The 10,507-nt window shown below is 36.4% G+C and overlaps 1 long non-coding RNA gene across 1 annotated transcript; it reads left to right on the top strand.

Annotated features, from left to right (window-relative positions):
- The first annotated feature begins 366 nt into the window (after positions 1-366).
- On the top strand, positions 367-6,331 carry LOC147652933 (uncharacterized). Its single transcript, XR_015286533.1, has 2 exons — positions 367-573; positions 4,542-6,331. It is a non-coding gene; the product is annotated as an uncharacterized LOC147652933 (long non-coding RNA).
- The last annotated feature ends 4,176 nt before the right edge of the window (positions 6,332-10,507 follow it).

The following is a 10,507-nucleotide window of genomic DNA, read 5'->3' on the forward strand; positions in this document are numbered from 1 at the left end:
TTTCTGGTTTTGATCTGTTGATTCAAATAAAATGTACTTAAAAAAATTCAATTAACTTCTGAAAGGAAATATTATATGTGTGGGTAAAAAAAATGTCATTTTTACCAGCCTAGACAGGCTCTGGTCTGCTAAAAAAATGCTGTGCATAAATCCACAGTATAACAGAAATACTGAAGGGACTCAGCTGTACACAAAATGTGGATTAGAGGCCAACAGCTTCATGGTATATTTTTGTGTTTATTTTGTGTATATATTGCATTGATTTTTACACCATATATTTCTTCCTTCTTTCTATTAAACATGAGACATAGGTATGGCAGCCCCTTAGTGTAAAAGTTTTATTTCTCTTATTTTTCACCTTCTCAGGACCTTTCTGTTAGTCATCTATGGCATATCTTGCAACTTCCACCTCTTCAGGGGACAGAGAGACTTCACCTTCCGCTCTTCTGCACCTTCTTCACTTCTGGTTGTTGCTTGCAGATAAAACAGATCTATAATTTTCCACCTGCCTTCCAAAACCAGAAAATGAATTCCATCTAGTAAATACAATGATGATCATCAGGCATTTTAAGGGTGAGCCTCACATGCAGTTCTCTTAATACTTTTTTCTTTCTGCTTCTTGTGACAACCTTTTGTGAAAAATAGGCATACACCAGCACTGAAAAAACCCCTGCATTTTTTTAAATATAAAAATGCTTTCCAAGGGTGAAGATATCAAATACATTAGTTATTTCATTATATAATTGTTCAGAAAACATTATATAATTGTTCAGAAATCAGTAACTGTTGTTACATAAGATATAGAATGTCTTAGTGGAAAAAAAATGTCTAAGATGAAACCCTGTCTCCTAAGGCATGCTTTTCCCATTGATTCCTACAGGGGAAGGATTTCACCACTAACATTTGTACTAATTATGTTTACTATTAACTGCTTCATCCTCCCCTGGGACATTAAACTCTGATTTTCTTTTTTCTGTCTTAGAGCAACCTGGGGGTGTGCAATGTTCACTCTCACAGGTTTCAGCAGAATCCAGGTCAGTGGTCAGCATCATGTGAGTGATGTGGTCACATTTTAAAAGATGCTTGATCTCAAGTTATCATGTGTATTTTCTACAGCAGCTGGAAAGAGGGGTAAAATACAGCACCTGGAATTTACCTGCAGATTTTTTACTGCATAAGCCACAGAAAGGTACTTGACACAACGAGCTACTTTTAGCTCCAAGTCTCTGAGCTTCTTCCCATTTTTTACATATGAAACAATAATGTTGTAGGGCCTTTCATCTTCATGAGCTTTCATGGTTTTCATTGTGAAACAGTTCTTGGGAAAACATGGAGCTTGAAAGTGGTTACTGAGGTTGCCCTGGTGCCATTAATTTAACAGAGAGGCACAGAAGATAGTCCATATTAACCACAGAAAAGATGCAAAACACTACCCAGCCTCTTTCATCTTCTGAGAACACACCCCAAAATAGCTCTAAAATATGAAAAGTGGAGAAAAATTAGGAGCAACTTGGGTATTCATACTTCTTCATCTGCAGTTCAGTGTAACACCCAGACAGTTAACATTACATTTCTTAATTTTTAAATAGTTTAATTACTATTCTCCATGGACTCTGCTGAATCCTTAGAGTACAGAGGATTGACAAATACTTGAGTATCCATTCTTTTTGCAATAAAAACTACAGAATTATATTTGTGTTCATGAACCAAACACAGGCCCAGGCTGCAGTTATATGTGATCAGCCACGATGTTAAACGTTTAGCACAATTCCCAGGACAATTTTAGTCTGTGACAAAAAAAATCCTCATCTCCCAAACTGCATTGGGAGCAATGAACATTTTCAACACAGAGCCTGGATTTGGCTTCCTGATACCAAGAGAATTCAGTCATGAAGGTGTAAGCTGTGTGCCAATATTTAGCCATGAAGTCTGTTTTATTTATTGCTATAGATATAATCAAAGTGTGTCAAACAGGAATTATATTTTGATGCAGCTTAAGAAACCAAGAAGTCTGATACCAGCATATTCTTACACATGGCAGCTACAATTACACACAATTCTGTAAAAATTAAGTCATACAAAAATACTCTTTAATGTATCTCACTCTCATGTTTACATTTTTATTATTTTCATTGTTAAAATATTATCAAAATAATATTTGATCAAATATAATATTTGATAAAAATATATACGGACTGTTGCTTTAAGAGCTAAAAAAAATTATCTTCCAACTTGGATCATCAATAGAATCTTGTCTAGTTTGTTCATCACACTCATCAAGAATTGAAATGTGGTATGTTTAAAAATGTTTGTGTTCAGAAAAGGTGAACTTTGAAACAGGTTCTTTATTTGAGTCCACACTTTTTAATTGCATTCAACTCCAGGTTAAAAAGAAAAACACAACAGAACTGAGTCAAAGGCAGCAAATTCTTACCCTTGAGCATTAGCAGCATCCTACCTCAATGGGAAAAAGAAGTCTATGTAGATGTTCAGAAGGAGAACAAACCAGAGGATTCTGGTAGTCACATTACTTGTCAATTGTTAAGATGTAGAAGTTGCAGGTTATGCCAATACAAAAGTGGGGAGAAAACAAATCAAGTTATAAATTAGCCAAGATTTAATAGCACTACGGAGAGATCAAAGCAGTTACCATACACTGTGTGTTTTACATGAATTCCAACATGTTAAAAATAATTTGCTTTTGTAAGTAAAGAATAACATCCAAGCATGCTTGTTTAACTATTTTGGAAAGCTAAGTGTTCCATCTGCCAATAGTCTCTGCTTACAAGGTTGGGGTTTTTCTTATTGTATATTTTTCGTGTCTAATGATCAACAGTGATCTTTCCCATGTAGAACTGCTTTGGTATTTGATCATTTTAATCTTATTTTCATTTAGCACTTTAACATATGATTCATAAAAAGCAAAATCAGGTTGCCAGTGTCTGGGTCCATTTAATATCAGCAAATGCCTGAGCATTTCCCTCCTCTTACCCTTCAACTCTTATGATGGTGGGAATTATGCTGAATTCTTCATTGCAGAAGGTGAGAGAAATCTGGGAGTAAGTTTATGCAGCTATAATGCTGCTCAAACTGGAAGCACCAATGTATGATAAGCATGTGTGATAACTTTTCTGAGAAGAAATATGATCAGACAAATCATTATACAGGTTGTGGTTTCATTTAACCTTCTTAGTCCATGAACATATTTAATGTTTTCTTAGAGCAAATTTAATAAATTCAAACATCCCTAGACTTTCTGGCCACCACTGTCCTTTGCTGGCATGTAGATCTCTGAAACGTGAATAGCTGGAGGTAATTTACACAGTCTGTTCATGCTACCTTTTGCTACTTACACTTTAATCCAGTATAAAGCAAATAAACTTTCATCTTCTAAGCACTTAAGCTAATTATGTTTAGCCAGAATCTCAAGAACTGGAATCAGTTCTATATACAACCATTAAAAAGACAAACATCATAAAATCCAGGTGCAGGAAACCTGGCAACTTAGTCTAGCAAATTTTCGTTGGTGTGAAATATAAACAAAACCATATCAACCATCGTGGCACTTCAGATGTCAAATTGTTAATCAGTGTTTTCATACAAAAAATTATTTCACTATGATGGTTATACACATGCACATTATTACTAAAATGTGTTTTGGTTCTAATCAAAATGGATGTCAGTCTAACTTGCAGAATCTTTGAAAGTATTTTTGCAGAATAGTAATCATGAGTTATAGAATCAATTTCATTTTAATTTGATACTATTATTTTTTTCATTTAAGGATTTTCTGTTATTTTCATTTCTATGCCACAAGTATTGAGGAATTATTGGTTTTTCAAAACCTACTACTAGAGTTCATAATTTTAAAGTCCTTTTCAAATGTATCCAAGTTTCAGCACAAGATAAGCCTCCAAGCTTTGCAGTGCTTGATTGTTCTCTCACATTGCTAGTGTAAAACTGTTTCATCTTCAGTGCTCTGATGCCCAAATTCATACCCTAGCTCATACTGTTGCTCATCACCTTAGGTTCATAAAGCTGTTTATAAAAAAGTAAGCCCCAATTATTCTATGGAATGTATAGGATTTATAGCATACCATTTGAGATAGCTTGGGAGTTTTAGATCTTATTAATTAATAGAAACGTGTTTACCATTGGGTTAATTTAGTAGAAGGTACACTGTGAATGAGTGTGAAGTCCAGCTCCTTTCATGTTACAAAAGTAATTTAAAAAATGTTCATCTGGCAGCATCCTGAAGGCAGCCTATGAGCTAGTAGGCTTTTGAATCATTATTAATCCTCAGCGCCTGTGAAGTAAAGGTGACAACTAGAGTTCATCAGGGATTTCCTGTCATGCCATTTTCATCAATGTCAATCAAAATCAAAACTTCTCAGTGGGATATTTGCACCAATTTTAATGAAGTTGTAATTCATGTACACAATAAGGAGGAGAGTAACCCACATTAAATTAGTCAGTACTGGGGATACGAAATAAAAAAGTTCAGGATTTATACCTAGTAATTATTTTTTTTTTTTAAACAGCTCCTATAAAAAGACAGAGAAGATGCACCTCAAAAGAAGCAGATGGAGCAATTCATGGGGGATTCAGGAGCCTGGGGCAGGCACAGCTACAGCAGGACGTGCCGAACTGTTACTACTCCTTTTTGGCTGCAGACTACTGCCCCAGAGCTCTGCTGGAGGAAAGAATCCTGTTCATGGTGCCTCAGAAAGAGTTAAGTTAAATTAAACTGTGATAGGTGTTTTGATATTGTTTGATAGGGGTTAGAGAATGCTTTTATTATTCTTCCTCCATCTTACTGCTGGCAAAGAGAGATGAGATAATGCACAGGATGTGTTGCTTGAGCTGGAGGACACCATCTCCACTGCCTTAGACTTCAGTCCTTTGCCTCTCAAGCAGCGGATGATGAAGGTTTCTTGTAACACAACTTTAGATCCTAACTCCTGGTTGTCTCATTTCCTTCTGCTGTGAGATAGGAAATGTCTTTCCTTATCGCTCTTACTGGAAACCATTACATCCCAGAAACTGACAGTTTCTGAAAGGCTTGAAGAGCAGAAAGGTGAGATATTCTGGGATTCAATCCTTCCCATGGCTGCTGCATTGCAAAATGCTTGTTAAAATTGGACTAAATGCTGCCTAAGTAAAACTTCTAAGCATCTTCCATGATTTGGGCACCAAACATCAAACAAAATGACAAGCATAACTTGATCAATCTTCTAAGCTCAATAAATTTCTGAAGTTCATGAAACTAATTTTCATGGTAACACATTTATTTATGTACATTTATTTATGCCTGTAAAAAAATTACTGATCAGGATATGTCATTGTTGGTGTTATTTTCCTCCTGGCATTCCCTGAAACATGATCATCTCAAGGACAAAATGAAGCCTTACCCTTTAACAGGAGAATAATACTTGCATTTTGAAAGGAGCCAATACTACACAGGTTACACTCCAACTGCTTCACAGGGGACTGCCAAATTTTTTTAGTACTTAGGGGCACCTCTTCCTTCACCTAAATAAGCAATAAACCAGCAATACAACATTTATAACTCAGTTCTAACAACTCATGTTATTCCTTTTCCCCAGGAATGCTACAGGCCCTGAGCTTACTTACAATCTTCCTGTGAGATTAAGTTCAGACGTTTTGCACAGGGAAAAACTAAATATGCTTTATTTACACTCTGCCTTGTTAGCACATCTCACACATTGGTATACATTAAATCAAAATATACTAAGTTTTGACTCTCCTTATGCTCTACTTCATACACTATGCCTCCACAGAGGTTATACTTACAGGAAAGGTGTCCATGTTATTCACATCAGAGCAAAAATGATTTATAAGCTTCTTCAGATATACCTTTGAGGAAACCCCAATTTAAGTGGATTTGAGTAAGTATAATGCCTTGCCTATATTAGAAATTTACCAGATATGTTAAAATTAATTACAATATTTAAAATTTTCTGTGGTTGCATTGGTGCAAACATTTACTAGAAGAAGCCTGTTTATCATAAATGATTTAGGAGAGCAGGTCTGACATTTCTCAGGTCAATACAGAATTTTGCACTGTGAGGTTTAGAAGTAGATGAAGTATGTAGGCCAATCTCAGAGCAAATTTTAATAACTGATGACACAATAGATCTTCAAATGCATGGGTAGCACTGGATCACTTTCTTTCCACCAAAAGCCAACAGCAGCTGGATGAGTAGCTTTCAGGTGTTCCCTTCCTGTGCAATTTATTTGTCATAGCCATTGGATCTGTAATTTACAAATTCATTTTAAAGCAAAATAAAAGTAATTCTTTCACACACTACTCATAAACTTACAACTTGATTTCCCCCATGGAGAAAGGTGGTCTACAGGGAAAGACAAGGCCTGTGACCAGTGTGCAATCACTGTGGAATTAAGAATCCAGTTAAATCTCAGTATTTGATCATATCTGAAGCAGGATAAGCATTCAATGCTTTTATATAAAATGCTGTTGGAGCGGTATACAGACAGCTAGAAGGTCTCTTCTAGCCATACCTTTTATTTTGGGATCAATTTGATGTTAACATGTATCTGCCATAATGCTTCAGGAGTGTTAAAATTCAGAGGTCTTTTTCTCCTCTGAAGTCGGGTCCCTGATGTAGCAAGGTCACATCTCCTTTCTGGCTCGCTGTGCAAGAGGGACTGTCTGACACAGGGCATTCAAGGACATTTATAATGGATGTTCAGCCAGTGAAGGAGTACCAGGCTTGAGTCACTTGAGCTACAATTCCCATGAGGCAGCGTGGCAGATGAAGGATTCCTAGGGCAGCATGCCAAGGCTGGGCATTTGGGCTTGTATCTGAAAAAATGCCTTAGCTTTAATTTTCTTGGCATTAGTGACATTGCATTCCAAATGAAGACCTATTTCTTCAGATGTCTGCCCTAATAAATGAGTTACTTGAAAAGATATTTTCCAATACAAAGCTAAAAAGTGAAATCCTTTATGTGCTATTGAGCCAGCCATGTGCTTTGATTCTTTAACCAGAATGACAGGAAAAGTAACCATCAGCATTTTTTCTTAGACACTCACACATTCAGCTTTTCCAAATGACATGGATATCCCATGCAATATTTGAACTCTGTTGAGAACAGCAGTTTCTTCTATGAAGGGGGGTGAACTTTCCTAACTACTTTTCCTTTTCTTTGTTTTTTCCTCCAAAATACATAGTTTTAGTGAGGGTCCAGTGGGCCGTTAAGGACTGTCTTTATTTTGGCTTTCCTTTTGACTGAGCCCTTTATGAGAGATGTTGTGTGGTTTCCCTTTAGAAGAAGAGGAGTTTTGTGAGTAGTTAAGGGCAAAAAATTGAATTTGTTAGTGGTGCATTCCACACTTTTATGACTAAGCCCATAGCACATGTCTATGTAACTGGTACATAACATGATACTAAATCAGCCCGCATAACTAAATTGCAACATACCATTGATTTTAGTCACTAATAAAACACATACATGTGTTTCAAGTGGTTTTAATTATATGTTTATTATTAAAGCATGTTTTCTTTGCTGTGTTTCTATAAAGTTTTGATGTAAGAAAGAATTTTTCTTCCAAATTTAAGCTTAACCGTATTACTTGATACATTTTTGGACCAGGCAAAACAGTGTCAAATGGCCATTTACCAAATTATCATTCTTTAACTTTGACCTCCTAAAGGTTGCACAGAAATCATTCCTGGGACTTGGTGTTCAGGGAAAGTTAATTAAAGGTCTGATGGACTGCATTGATAGGACTTTGTCATTAGCTTGGCAGAAATAAACCACTTCTTGTGCTGAGGCCAGAACAATCTGTAAACCTGACTAGCAAACTCACAGCTCTCTGCTCACAGTCTGTTCCCTTCTCTCTCTGATCTTGTAACTCCTGCCTCTGTTATTCCCTGTCTTCCACTCTTTGTTTTGTTTTTATCCCTTCCCTGACAGCAGAACTCTAACTCGCTCCCACTGCTCCTTTCCTCTCTTCCTGATCTTGCACAGCACAGTGTGACTTGGGGGTTTGGAAGCCTTCCTGTATCATAGATGTGTTTTCTCTCCCAGTTTTGCCATTTCCCTAAGTAACACTGTTCAGAGAAAATCTACTTAACTCCAGTAATTTTTTTTTTCCACATCTCTGACTTACTCCTTAAGCTACCCATTTTCCTGTATCCACTTACCTCTCTACTCAGATGGCATCTCATTAAAATCTTCGTAGAGGAAATCAGCAAAGGCTTCTGCTCTGTCTTGCTTTCTCTTATCCCCCGTTTTCCTTTACCCTTGAGCCAGGGATGCTGTAGCAGCTCTCTTCTCAGACCTCTGTTTTCTTCAGCAGTCCCATCCCTTCATCTCACTCTTCCATTTTGTCCTTTACTCCTCCTATAGATTTTGTCACTTTCCCCTTTCAGTACAATCCTGCTTCACTTTATCTCACCCTTGTCTCTCCAGCAAGTCCCCTATTTACCCCCTAATTTACAGGTTCACTGAATGAAAAATTGAACTTCTTTCCTCTGGTTTCATCCAAAGCCAAATTCTACCAAAGCATTGATTGCCAAAGTCTTTTTAAACCTTTATTTGATGTATCCTTATCCTGCTTAGTGTCTCTCCCTCAGTGTCCATCCTTGGCTCACAGATATTAACAGAAACATCATGGTGCTCTCAGCAGCTTATACTCACTAATTCTAAAACACAGATCTTCATTCCCCTTCCAGCTTTGTTCATTATGCTTGTGAGCATTGACAAATGCTATTAACAAACATTGATAGGATGACTGTAAAAGAGGAGTTTACAGTCAGACTACTCTTCCCTTGATCTCTGTGGATGATTAGACAAATGCTAGATTACTGGCCTACATAGACCTTTATCTCTACTTTTGATAAATTAATTTGATATTGCCTAGTTTCCTTGAACTCATTTGTCTACATCTGCTCCTTTGTCTTATCCTTAGATGATTTTTGAGGCAGGACTGTGGGGTTTATCCAAACTTCACAGAACTCTTCCCACAGTGGAGTCTCAATCCATGACTAAGGCACCACTTGATTTTGTTAGTAACAGCCATACCTTAAAGGCTTAACTGAATTTCATCTGTACCTAAAAGCACATAATTGTCAATAAACCAGCTCTTATTTTTATTGGAATTGTTTAAATTTAAGGCCTTTTTCAGTAATTTAGTCTTCTTTGTAATTAGCAATAGTGAGAAACATATGGTTACTCTTTTTGATCTCAGCAACTAACCATAATTTGAGATCTCATAGGTTATTCCCAGGGGATGGAGAAATTGATGGGGTAAATATTCTTTGATGTTTATTTTTCTTTATTTCTGAAAAGGTTTATTTCTCAGAAAGAAATTACTTCTTTCTTGAAAACATCAGGCTTGAAGTTGCCAGAAATAATGCTTTCCCCAAGTCAGTACCCAAGCAATTATACACTCTGTGGACTTTTCCTAAGGCATACATGAGTATTAGTTCCTTTCATGTCTTCAGTTATTGCTGAGATTAGCGCCACTTCTTAATTTGAAGCCTCTTCTCCATACACATATTTCCATGCATGTTCCAAGTTAAGCAAAACTGCTTCACTATTTTTATTTGGATTTCTGTTTTGAATCTGGAAGCTCCTGCTTGCCTACATGGAGGGCTTGAATGACGTCTTAAAAATATTATAAATAAGCAGTAAGTTCATCTCAGTGCAAATAAAACATCAATTAAACATATATTTCTTTCAATAATTGTATGCAGATGCATTTACTATGGATTTTGCTTCATGGTCTGTAAAATCCCAACAGATAATAAAACTGGCTTTGTATTTTGGCTTTGTAAATCTCTGGAAAAACTCTTTCACTCAAAAACATAAAGGTTTTTTCACAGATGATTGGAAATGCAACATTTACATTGAGACATTGATATATCTTCATTTTAAAGTTGTAAGCAAGATATTTTTTATGCAGTAAGAGATACAAAAGTAGCAGAAGTCCTTTACTAACACTCTCTGTGCTCCACTGCAGAACCTGTCAGAAACCCAGCCAGAACCTTTGCATGTAGCTTTAGGCTTTGCTGTCTGTGTGCATTTGGAAGACTCACTTGTAGCTATATGGTTAGCTCATGCGATTTTGTGGTGTCCTCAATAAAAGGCACATCACAGACTTCATTATAAACTGTAAATAATGTAGTACAGCCCTTGCTAAACCATATGTAAGAGCTCTGTTAGTTTCACTCGCACATTCTATAACTAGTATTTTGCTGTCACTCCTTATTAGCACATTTTAACTAAAAGCTATCTTGTAAAGTCTAATATATTGTGATATGTTAAAGAATGCATAATGTATTTCTGTCAGGAAGAATCCTTTTCAATTGCCTTAGTTATTCCTTTGTACTATCAATTCTAAATTTGTTTGTATAATCTTCTGTATATACTCTGTGTGCAATTACTGTCTCCCAGTAGCTGTGGGGTAAAGGAGCTAATCTGGGATTTGTATCAATATTTTGTGTCATTTCCTTGG

The sequence above is a fragment of the Cyanistes caeruleus genome, chromosome 5, assembly GCF_971803275.1.
Source record: "Cyanistes caeruleus chromosome 5, bCyaCae1.hap1.1, whole genome shotgun sequence".
Lineage (NCBI taxonomy): Eukaryota > Metazoa > Chordata > Aves > Passeriformes > Paridae > Cyanistes > Cyanistes caeruleus.